Source organism: Bos grunniens, chromosome 12 (assembly GCF_055505025.1).
Source record: "Bos grunniens cultivar Pamir isolate PY7600 chromosome 12, Bosgru_T2T1.0, whole genome shotgun sequence".
In the NCBI taxonomy this organism is placed as follows: domain Eukaryota; kingdom Metazoa; phylum Chordata; class Mammalia; order Artiodactyla; family Bovidae; genus Bos; species Bos grunniens.
In genome coordinates this window covers 30270491-30283191 of record NC_141176.1, presented here as the reverse complement: position 1 = coordinate 30283191, position 12701 = coordinate 30270491, and the positions used below count along the sequence as shown (strand labels likewise).

At 50.7% G+C, this 12701-nt stretch overlaps 1 long non-coding RNA gene across 1 annotated transcript; it reads left to right on the top strand.

The window, feature by feature from the left end:
• Positions 1 to 2977: 2977 nt before the first annotated feature.
• LOC147361590 (uncharacterized) lies at positions 2978 to 12173 on the top strand. Its single transcript, XR_015137586.1, has 2 exons — positions 2978 to 5820; positions 6038 to 12173. It is a non-coding gene; the product is annotated as an uncharacterized LOC147361590 (long non-coding RNA).
• Positions 12174 to 12701: the final 528 nt, after the last annotated feature.

Here is a 12701-nt window from a genome sequence, read left to right as displayed (position 1 = left end):
GGTTCATAGACCTAAACAAGTCTCCCTGTATCTCTTCCCTTCCCATCGTTGCTATTTTTGTCAGGGAGGCATTTTCTCTCCATCCTCCAGGTTCTAAGTCCCGATGTGGCCCTTGAGTGGTCCTTCTCCCTCCTCTTCCTTGGCTTGTCGGTTACTCAGTTCCATCAGTGCTTCCTTCAGCCTTGACTTTGGGAACTGCTCCTTCCTCTGTTCCCACACTCACCACCCACTCCAGGTGCCTAAATCTCTGAAGATTATGTGAAGATTCTCCTGATTCTTCCACTTTTCAGCTTCTTCTCTCTCCAATCCATTCCCTTTTTTTTTTTTTGCCAGTGTCATCTTTATAAAAACACTACTCTCGCTTGTCATCACCATGTTTTAAATCCTCGGATGCTTCTGAGGTGGTAGCTCAGATTCACACCTGGCCTTTCAGAAGTTTTAAACAGTAAAAGCCGAGTGAGGTGCTGGCTGAGTGTATTTTCTTCTGGGACCCCTTAGGGTGTCCCTGTCCACCCTGAGCTCCACCCCCCTGCCATCAGTGGGCTCTAAGCACAGCTTGCCAAGACATGAGACCCCGTAGTAAATTTGGTTAGCCTGTGAATGGGTACTAGACTGGTGAGCAGCCAGCATGTGTGGCCTGGCAGAAAGACCTGCCCAATGGGAACAGTTATGCTGGACAGAGGTCACTGCACCAATCTGGTCCTTTCCTGGGAGTCTGACTCCAGACAGGGCAGTGGAGGAGAGTCAATAAGGGGCTGAGCCTGAGTCAGGCAACCTGGAACTGCAGTGGCAGCCACAGGGGTGGATGACCAAACTGCTCAAGCCACATGAGGTCCTGAATGATCCCCTGGTGTCATAACCATGCATGTCTAATTTTCTATATCCTGATGCTTTGATGTCTGGGGCTTTGCGGGCCCTGCAGGGAATGCCTCTGCTAGGCTTAGCCAAGACCTAGAGCTGCCAAACGACCCATCCAAGAACATGCTTTCTGAATGCAAACCAACAAACCCAGAGCCCATGCCCCGCCAATTCTTTATGGCTCTCACACTCTGCCCCGGCCACTAGTTCCCTGTCCCAACCACCCCAGGACACCCACGGACCACACACCTCGGGACAACTCTACAGCCCAGGGGCTGCTGAAATGATTCAAACCAGCCAATCCCAAACCCACTCAGCCCTCCTCACCTGCTCCTTCTGCATACACCACAGTACAGGCTCCTGTCCCTGCTCCCTGTTGCAACCCCTCCAGCCCTGGTGCTTCCCCGTGAGGCCCTGTGTGCTGTGGTGTGCCCGTCCTCTTAGGAACTGTGAGTAATAACCTATCCTTTCAGTGGAAATCATCTTCTGATCTGTTGCACTTGTGTGTGTGCTAAGTCACTTCAGTCGTGTCCAACTCATTGTGACACTATGAACTGTAGCCCACCAGGCTCCTCTGTCCATGAGATTCTCCAGGCAAGAATACTGGAGTGGGTTGCCAGGGCTCTTCCTGACCCAAGGACTGAACCCATGTTTCCTGTATCTCCTGCACTGACAGGCGGGTTTGTTTCCACCAGCACCACCTGGGAGCCCCTGTTGGACACACTATCCCTCAATTTTTCTGTGAATAATCTGGACCTTCAAACACTCTGTTCCCACACCCTTCTCCTGTCTTGTGGAGCTCAGCACCGTGGCTGTCCTGCTCTCCTTGGAGACAGGACTGTGTCCTGCCCTCCTGTCCTTACCCGTCACATCTTAGATTCAACTCCGTCACTTCAGGTGAATTAAGTGACTGTTCCTTGCAGTCTAAAAATACCAACTGCAGAGATTCCAGATCTGACCTGTGCCTGCTTCTTCTGCGCTTTCTCCTAGTGTGCTTCTCAGACCCTTCAGCGGCAGCCACACAGGGTGCTTTCTTATTCTTGAACGTTCCTGCTTTCTACACTGTGTTCGTGCAAGGTCTCCATTAGGAATACCCTCCTCCTCCCCTCTGTTGGCTAAGTCTACTCTTCCTTCAAGGTCCAACTCCAGTCTCACCTCTCCTTTGAGATTTCCTTGACTTCATCATTTCCTTGGACACCTGCACCCCCTACTGCCTGGGACATTTATAGGACAGCCCATGCCGCCCATGCCCCTCACACGGGCAGCACTTGCCCCTCAGTGTTCTGGAGCTATGTCTCCCTAAGGTTCTACATTCTCTGGATGCAGAGAGCAGATGCTTGATTCTGTGCAATGACAGGATGCATTTGATAATAACTACATCCTCCAAGCAAGAGAGGTGGGTTTGATCCCTAGTTGGGCAGACCCCCCTGGAGGAGGGCATGGCAACCCACTCCAGTATTCTTGCCTGGAGAATCCCATGGACAGAGGAGCCTGGTGGGCTACAGTCCACGGGGTTGCAAGAGAGTCGGACACGACTTCACGACTAAACACCACCATCAGCACTTCCATCCTCCACATCTTCCTTCTCACTGCTGCTGCTGCTGCTAAGTTGCTTCAGTCATGTCCGACTCTGTGCAACCCCAGAGACAGCAGCCCACCAGGCTCCCCTGTCCCTGGGATTCTCCAGGCAAGAACACTGGAGTGGGTTGCCATTTCCTTCTCCAATGCATGAAAGTGGAAAGTGAAAGTGAAGTCGCTCAGTCGTGTCCGACTCCTAGCAACCCCATGAACTGCAGCCTACCAGGCTTCTCCGTCCATGGGATTTTCCAGGCAAGAGTACTGGAGTGGGGTTCCATTGCCTTCTCCGCCTTCTCACTGAGTTGAGGTATAAAATTCCTGGATGTGACAACAGGTGTCGCTGTATTGAGCAGGGTCTGGCTGGGAGGAGAAGCCAGAGATCTACCTGTTCACCTCTCCATCCTGGCCTCGACCACCTGGGTGGTGAGGCTGCCTGCTCCCAGCTTTCCCAGAGAAGACCTGCCTTCTCCTGTGACTTTCTGACACTCCAGGTGAGCTCCTTTCCTTTTGTTTCCTCTCGGGCCTGGGAGGGAAAGTGAAATGTAACTAAAATAAATGAGAAAGGAACTAGAGGAACTAGAGAGGAACTGAAGGAGGCCAGGCATGCAGGGACTCTTTCCTGCGAGGAGCCCGGGGCTGGGGCGGGAGGCCTGGAAATCAAATGGGTCCTTCACAGTTCAGTCTCAGGCTGACTTGTTTATAATAAAAACATTTGGTTTGACTTCCACAGAATCCAGCCTATGATGTAAATGCTTAAGCGTGTTAGCCCACATTCCTTGTCGTCCCCAGAGAAGTTCTGTTCAGAAAGCGAGAGGGGTGGAAACAAACAGTTCCTGGGAGTGTCTCCAGTCAGCGCCCTTGCATTTAGTCTGAGCCATGCAAATAATTTGGATGCTAAAACTCAAGCCCTACATGGACCTTTTAAATGACAAAGCAATTATGTGTGTCTGAGGAGACAGACAGTGTCTCTTTAAACGTTCTTTCTGTTCCTCGGGTGTGTTGTAATCAGCAGATGGCCGGCCCTACCTTCCCCAGGGCCCCCCTTGCAGCAGACTCTTCTAATAGCTAATATCCTGCAGCGACCAAGGCCATTAGAAGGATTAAGCCATTACCCTCCTGTCCAGCAAACACACAACGCTCACAAGGGCCGCCTTTTCCCCTTCGGTTGTTGTTTTCATGGATGAATCAGGGCCTGATGATTGGTTGAAAAATCATAACAGGGAGGGCAGAGGGTTATGGTCATTCTTTTCGAGGACACCTCCCTAATAGCCTTGGGATTTGAAGGTCCTTTGTTAGAAGGAGGGCAGGAGTCAGTTTTGTGGCTCGAGCAAGCTCTGAAAATACAAACAGCAGTCAGACCTGTGCCCTCAACTCTGGAATATCTCATCCTCAATTTCTCGAGCATCAGGGTAAGCCTCTTTGCTCTGCCTGTTCACACAGCCAGACTGGCTGGGTTTGTTCTGCTCAAGACAAACCACCAGCCCAGCCCAGAGCCACGTCGCCGGCTCAGGAATACTCTGAAATATTGCCACCCAGTGGCACTTCCAAGGCATAACAATTTACAGCCAGGCAGCAGGGAACCGGGTTTCAGGAGCTGAAGGACCCAACCGAGAGGAGGCTGTGAAAACTGGTCTAGAACAAGCTTCAGAAAAGCATCCATCTAGGCACAAAAGCAGGGAGCTAGTTTGGAACTGGCCACATTGGGCAGGTGATGGAAACATGGGAAGAGACACTTGGGATATAAAGAGAAGAATGAGGGTAAAGACGTGGCGTGGCTGAGCTGTCTTTTTCCAAATGGAAGAAATACACACTTTCTCTAAGTGGGAGCTGGAGAAGGATGACAGGGAGATGAATCAATGGAGCATCCTTTGGAGTCAGCCTCAATTCAGATGACTCAGTCTCTCACATGTGTGGGTTTTTAAGGATCCTTGGGCTCTACTGATTTAGGGGACATCACCAGACTTGTTTCTTTACCCAGAGAACAAGATCTCTAAATCTCCCTGCAGCCCTAACATTGTGAAACTTTATTATCCCAGCGAACTAGCAATGCAGAAATACAGGCAATATAAGCCGTAGGCAATCCATAAATCATGGGTGTCTGACTTCCAAATGCAAGATGGGAGAACATAAAAGATGAATCCATTTTCACCTCTCGATGACTCCCTGCTGGGACAAAGCTTGGAAGGTTTCCCTGTAGGACGCTGGGTGAGTTTCAGTAAGAACCTACTGTCTCACCTCCCAGCATTAGCAGAGGAAGGCTGGCTTCCTGGGATCTGGATCCTTCTAGCACTTTCTATGGGGTGGAAAAGAGGTTGAGAGAGAATGGGATCAGAAGGGAGGCTCCACTCTATTAAAATGGAAGCTAAACTAGAAATGAAAGAGTTAGACATTTGATGTGCATATGTTCAGTTGCTTTGGATGTGTCCAACTCTTTGTGACCATATGGACTGTAGCCCTCTGTGATCCTCTGTCCATGGGATTCTCCAGGCAAGAATACTGGAGTGGGTTCCCATACCCTCCTCCAGGGGGATCTTCCCAACCCAGGGATCAAGCTCATGTCTCTTTCGTCTCCTGAAGTGGCAGGCACATTCTTTACCACCAGTGCCACCTGGGAAGCTCTAGGTCACCCTTTTCAGTTATATTTTTATTTTGCTTCTTTCAGAGGGCAAGCTATTCCAAAGAAGTCAGATTCTGCTGGCTGCAGCATAAGAATGCAGGTGGGAGGGAAGGGAAAGGCATTCAGACTCCTCTAATCTTATCTGATAGCTCTCAACCAGCCTCTGTTTTCAGGATTTCTTGGGAAAAGGCATATGCGATCACGATTTTAAAAGACCATTGGAATCCCTTTCCAGCCAAAGTCTGAAAGAAGATTTGGGTTCAGGCTCTATTTGAAGACACCCAGGTTGCACTTTCCCCTCAGCATTTAGGGCTCGGCGGTTTCTGCTTATCTAAAGTGCTCACATTGCAAATACGAGCAGCAGAGCCGGGGATTTAAAAGTCTGTCCTGATGGGAATTTGAACCGAAATATTCTGCCCACTGCCACTTTATAAGCTGGGAATCATCAAGCCGCTACAAATACCTTGAGGGGGCCTTGCAGTTGCTCAACATAAATCAGCAGAATGACAGGCAATTGACTTTGAAGACAGCTCTCACATGGCTGAGTGGCTGGAGCTGCTGGAGGCCGATGAGGGCATTTTCCTGTAAACATGACTGTGATTAGCACTGGAGTAAATAGCCAAACGGGCTCTGTCAGACCCCAGCCTCCTGCTCTGGATTTTTCATTAGGCAGAAATCATCGAGTGATCCTGTGTAGCCAAGTTGGTGATTCTGAGAAAGAAGCTTGTGCTTTAATACCTGATGAAATCTTTTGATTTCCCCGGAAGGTAGGTAAGATCACTTGATCTAGCTGTGTTTTTCTGGAGCAATAAAATGTGTGTGTGTGTGTGTGTGTGGTGTGTGTGGTGTGTGTGTGGTGTGTGTTCAGTTGCTCAGTCATGTCCGGTTCTTTGCAACCCCAGGGAATGCAGCCCACTGGGCTCCTCTGTCCATGGAATTTTCCAGGCAAGAATACTGCAAGTGAGTTGCCATTTCCTTCTCTAGGACATCTTCCTAAACCAGAGATTGAACCTGCGTCTCCTTCATCTCATGCATTGGCAGGCGGATTCCTTACTACTGAGCCACCTGGGAAGCCTGGAGGGAAAAAATAGGAGTATGGAAACCAGACCCTTCAAGGCAAAAGGAATTAGGCTTGCGGTCCACACTCTACCTAACAAAGTTTGGCACAGCTCAGATTTTGGGCAAGTGGAAAGTGCCCCTTTGAAAGTCTGGCCTTCCTACTGCCGCCTGAGGTCACCTACTCACAGCCCTGGGGAGGTCAGGAAGATGACATCAGTAGCTAAGCTGGCTGGGGGCCGAGGCCACCTGCAGTGTGCAGGACCCTCCCAGGGAGGCCGGCTGACCCTGCTCCAGCCAGGCTTTTGCCAATGGAGGCAGAGAGCCTGGGGTTGGCATACCAACTGATTTTTCAAAAGAAGCCAGAAATCGGGATTTTCATGAAACACTATGTGTGCCAAGGCAAATATGCCTACAGGCCAACAGCAACCTCTGGTGAAAAGGGAAACCCTCCTACACTGTCAGTAGGAATGCAAATCGCTGCAGCCACTGTAGAAAACAGTGTGAAGGGTACTCAGAAAACTACACGGAGTTGCCACACGGGTCCAGCAATGCCACGCCGTGCATATACCTGGGCCAAGCTATGACTCGAAAGATACACGCACCCCTGTGTTCATAGCAACACTATTCACAATAGCCAAGACGTAGGTGCAACCTAAATGTCCATCAATAGATGCATGGGTAAAGAAGATGGGGTATATACACAAAATGGAATACTGCTAAGTCACTTCAGTCGTGTCCGACTCTGTGCAACCCCATAGACGGCAGCCCACCAGGCTCCCCCGCCCCTGGGATTCTCCAGGCAAGAACACTGGAGTGGGCTGCCATTTCCTTCTCCAATAAATGGAATACTACTCAGCTATAAAAATGAATGAAATAATGCCACTTGCAGCAACATGGATGCAACTAGAGATTATCACACTAAGTGAAGTAAGTCAGAAAGAGAAAGACAAATACCATATGATATCACTTATATGTGGAATCTAAAGTATGAACATATGCAAGAGAAAGAGACTCAGAGATGTAGAGATCAGACCTGAAGTTGCCAAGGGGGAGAAGAGGTGGAAGAGGAATGGACTGGGAGTTTGAGATTAGGAGATGTGAGCTATTACAAATAGAATGGATAAACAGCAAGGGCCGACTGTATAGCACAGTAGGAGATGTAAGCTATTATATATAGAATGGATAAACAGCAAGGGCCGACTGTATAGCACAGGGAACTATATTCAATTTCCTGTAATAAACTAAAATAGAAAGAAATATGAAAAAGAGTGTATGTGTATATATATATATATATATAAATCACTTTGCTGTACAGCAGAAATTAACACAGCATTGTAAATCAGCTATGGTTCAATAAAATGAATTTTTTAAAAAAAACAACTGATCATGTCTAGTGGCAGGGCTATCTTCATTTTGGTTCCTCTAAACTCATTCCAGTTATACCAAGCCTCTGAGTTGTCTGTTGCTGTTGTTGTTTCGTTGTTAAGTCGTGTCTGACTCTTTGTGACTGACCCCATGGACTGTAGCCTGCCAGGCTCCTCTGTGCATGAGACTTCCCAGGCAAGAATACTGGAGTGGGTTCCCATTTCCTTCTCTAAGGGATCTTTCTGACCCAGGAATGGAACCTGCATCTCTTGCATTGGCAGGTGGATTCTTTACCACTGAGCCAGCAGGGAAGCCCTCTGAGCCATTTAAAAGGATTTAAAAGGAGAGAGAGGGGTCCCATAGGCCCCCTTACAAGAGAATACACAGTCCACCAGCTCTCTGCATCTAGGTTTTTTTTTTTTTTTTCAAATTTAGATCTTTCATGCTGGAACTTCAAGCTCGTCTTTTTATTCTCAGTGGAAATTCAGCACAACTGACCATCCTTGCCAGAATAATCATAACTCACACAAGAATTTTAAACTCGATGGGCAGTTAGCAGAATGTGGTAACTGTTGGTGGCTCTGGAGCCCGTTCCCTCGCAGGTGGCATGTGTGGTGAGGGAGCGAGAAGGCTCTACTGAGCCTGGGTCTGGTCACCAGGTGCTGGGAAGCACCATTTGCCCACCCCCTACCCCGTTAAAAAAATTTTGGCTGCACCCTGCAGCATGTGGGACCTTAGTCCCCTGACCAAGGATGGAACCTGCTCTTCCTGCATTGGAAGGCGGAGTCTTAACCACCGGACCTCCAGGGAAGGCCCCATTTGCCTTGTATAGAAAGACTGCCCTCTGCCTCGCGGGTCCTCTCCCGAGAAGGACAGGTTCTGGCTGAATGTAGGAAAATGTGTATGTCTCCGCCGGGTTCTGCTCATCTGGGTCTCAAAGCCGCTACTTGCCATTTGTGTGCCTTGGGGCAGATTTCTTCACTTCTTTAAATCTTGGTGTCCTCATCTGTAAGATAGGGATGAAAATGGTGCTTGCTAGGGATGAAAATGGTGCTTGATAGATAGCTTTCTGGTGAGAAGAAAAGGAAATGGTCTAAGTTAGCGCCCATCTCTGGTCCTGACCTGTGGTGAGTCTGAAAAGAGCAGCTGAGGTGTTGAGCTGGGTGCAGTAGCAACGGTGATGGTTGGGGTGGGGGAATCTCGGGGGATTCCAAGTTTCTGGGTGACTGGGTGGGTCGTGGAGCCATTCATCAAGACAGGTGAGACCAGAGAAAGATCAGGTGGAGAGACACATAATTTGCTTAGCTCATGACAAACTGAATCAGAGTCACCTCAGAGCTTTGAGGCAGAGCCATGCAGCTGGGAGTTGAGATGTGGGTTAGCATTCTTGGTTGGGACTGTGAGACTTGGAGGCAGCGGTGGCGGCTGTGCATGGCTGATGTAGCCCAGAGTGAGCGTGGCTTCAGAGGGGAGAAGGGACCATGAGAGGACTGAGCCCCCAAACCAGAGGCCCAGTGGAAGGGGGGACTGGGAAGAGACCTGACAGGGTGCATCTCAGAGAGGTGGTGGGAGGAGCCCACAGAAGGAGTTTCCTGGGAGCCATCAGAGAAACAGAGGACGTGGTTCTGTCCTCGAGAGGTTTCCAGTGTGATGAAAAAGCCTAAAGAAGCACTGGCAACAACCCAAGGACTTCAAGATGGTGCGTCCAGAGCGGTGGGGGTCCAGAGAGGAGTGTCACTAGAGCCCGGACACGACGCCAGTAGGTGCTCCTGGGGGCTGAGCGCGGTCTGAGGTCATGGAGGTGAGAACAGTGACAGCAGAAGTTTGGGGAGTCCACACAGCTCAGTGGCCCACACTGTCAGGGGGGGGTCTGGGAGGGGGCCCTGGGGGGCTCTTTGGGGTGGAGTCGTGCATGTGCCTTCTGTCTCAAGGGCACTCCAGGGTGGCATTTGCTTGCTCCCTGATGAGCACTCTGGGGCCCGAATGGTGAACAAAGTCTATAGACCCCCATCTCCCAGGAAGGCAGCAGTCTCTCTCTGCCTGTCTAAGACTGACAGCAGCTGCCACGGAGGCTGAAGAGTGGTGGGGAGCCCGAGCGCTGGGAGGAGAGCCGGGGCCTTGGCGTCACTGCTTAGTGCTCCGTGATGGTGCAGGGGCCGGGGCAGGGGCCAGGACTGGCGGGAGCTGAGGACCCCGGCATATGGATGAAGGAACACGGGGAGGGATGGAAAACACCAGAAAACGAAGAGATGTTTCAGAGGGGAGGTAATATCTCGTCACAGGAGGCAGCCGTTACATTTTTGCTGAAAGGGAGAGGAACCCACTAGATGCGGCCCTGAGCCTGCCCTGGCCCTTCACTCTGTGCAGCTGGGACCCTGCCTCCCTGGGGAAGTGGCAGCTGGGGGACACCGTGCTTTTGGGAAAATCTAGGGGCCTTGCATGGGCACACTGGATGGAGACACAGGCCGGAACCACGTGGCAGGGACCTGCCCTCCCTGAGTGTCGGCCACACCCACGGAGGTCCTGCCAGACAACCCCCATCCTTCCCAGGCTGCAGTGAGGCCCCAGGTGGGGAGGCTCCCCAACCAGCCTCTGTTCTGTGTCTCCCTTTGAACTTGAACCCCACAAAGGCAGAGCCACAAGGACACGGCAAAAGGAGCATGTGCCACTGCAAAGGGCAGGGGACAGGCCCCCGGCTCTTCTTGCCAGGCCACCCGTCACGTCTGAAGCAGCCGTCTTTGTTCTGCACGTCCTGTCTCCCTTCTCCCACATGAAACTGCTCAGGAGCCACGTCAGCTCCCAGTTCCGACTCGGAAAATATAGCAGCACACAATATGTTGTTTTGGCAGAAAGCTATGAATCTGAGTATGGAATGTCTGTCACGGGGGCCCATCCAATTAACTCACTTGTCGGGAAATCAGAATAAATCGTTGAGAGGAGTCTCTGCTCAGACCTGTATTTCTTCCTCATTCTCCTGGTTCAGCAGGTGTGGTCCCCCAGGCCAGGGCGATTCAGGGCGGAGGAGGACAAATACACATCTTCCCTGTGGTTTTCCGCTTCGAGGGAAGAAAGGGGCACCGTTTCCTTGCATCTCAGACCCTGGAATTCTGGTGAACGGTTTATGACCGTGGTGGGGGCAACCCCAGAGTCCCAGGCTCACTGCTTTTGCTCAGTCTGAGACAAGGCCTGGGCCTGACCCCAGGAGGTTTTCTCCCTCCTTAGTTTTCCCTCCGTGGCTGGTGGTCTTGGCTGTAACCAGAGAGGAGGGTGGGATGGAGGGGACGGCCAGCCTGACCAATGTGCCTGCAGGGGCTGGGACCCCTGGATGTTCCCTTGAAGGGGACACTGGTCCCACCCCACCCCCCAGTTTGGGAACTGATGTGGCCCCCAGGATGGGTTTCTCAAGTGGCTCAGTGGGGAAGAACCTACCTGCCAATGCAGGAAATGCCAGAGATGTGGGTTCGATCCCTGGGTTGGGAAGATCCCCTGGAGGAGGAAATGGCAACCCACTTTAGTATTCTTGCCTGGAGAATCCAAAGAAGAAGATCCTGGCGGGCTACAGTCCTTGGGGTCGCAGAGTCAGGCACAACTGAACGCACACGTCTCATGTGACCCCAGGGTAGCCTTTTTTTGCAAGAGGATCTGCTACACAGGCAAGGAAGCTCTTGAGAGAGAAGGCCTCTGAGCGCATGCAGGTCATTCTGTGTGGGTTCCCCAGAACCCCGGGCTGGTGTTTTCCCAGTGCCACGGTTGCCCCGAGGTGATTTCAGGGGTGTTCAGCAGACATAACTCTGCACATAGACCAGCTTCCTTTGAGCTTCCTCCCAGGGCTCTTTGTCTTTACATCCTTGCTAAGGTGGAGGTGAAGTCCAAGGCCGCTCAGCCTGGCGCCTGCATCCCTGAGTTCTGAAGAACCTAACGTGATCGAGTGTCCCACAGCCACCGGGGCAGCCCTGGAACCAAGCTTCAGCAGCCTCACGGCGCCTGCACTACCTGTCCCCAACCTGGAGCTTCTGAAAAGCGCCCTGCCACCATCCTGGGCCACCTGTCCCTGGCTTCAGCCCCCCGCACGGCAGCCTTGCCTTCCCAGCATTCACACACTCGGGTTTTACATCCCTGCTCCCCCCACAGTGGTGCCAAAGCCCCATCCCAGGCAACCAGGCGAAAGTATTTTCTTGACCTTTGCTCTTGGAGGCAAGAACCCTCCCCCACCCTCCGCCATAATGAGGACCCAGAAGAAGCAAAGGGCATCTTGTCAGCAGCGCTGCAGCCCAAATTCCGCATTCTGGGCATCAGTCAGAAGTCAAAGGCTCCTTCTTCAAGGGCTGCAGACTAAGTTTGCCTTTGTGCTGCGGTGTTGCTTCCATTTCAAAGTCTCCACCAGCGAATTGAGTGAGTCATTCCTGGAACCTTCAGGAGTCTCCATGGTGACAGGCTTGAGTGGGCCCAGGGAAGCCAGCATTCACTCTACTTTCCAACTAGTTCCTCTTCTCTGATTTTTTTTTTCTTCTTTTCTGTTCTTTTTCAATAGAGACTGTGGCTGAGGCTTTAGCTTTTTTGTTTCTTAAGCAAATCATAAAATTGGAACTCTCAAAGGTCCTTTTCTATTTTGTCAAAAAACGTTCTGTATAAATATGTATTCTTGTCTCTACCTGCCTTTGTTGAGGCCGTAAAAAAAAAAACAAAAAAAACTATACATTTATGGGTTTTTTGCTTTTTTTTTTGTCTAGTGTTTTAAGAAAGGGTCTGATTTTCCTGTTTATCTCAATGAAAAAAGGCTCTGGACAAACCTGGAACAGAGAGGCTAGCAGCATCAGTCCCAGTGGGTAGAATGCCTTCTTAGTCCATAGGCCACACAGCAGAGGTCGACCAGAAGTCTGAAAATACCACCCAATCATAGTTTCCAGAGATGTGCCTCCAGTTCTTTTTCCATGATGCTCAGGGCAAACGGTACTGTAGGCCCATTAGGGAATAAGCATGGACATCACTATCTTGGTCACAAGAATTTTAGCAGGAATCTAGGGGATTTCTTTTTTTCAAAAATGACTAAGCGTTAAAACTTATCCCCAGTGTAATGAGCACTGATCAACCTAAATATATTTATATAATTTTGTGGGGTGCAAATCCTGTGTCATAGCAGTATGTCACCTGAACACAATCACATCTGCAGGTGGCCATGAGTTTGCAGCACACGACCGCCGGAATATGGGCACCTGAATGCTGC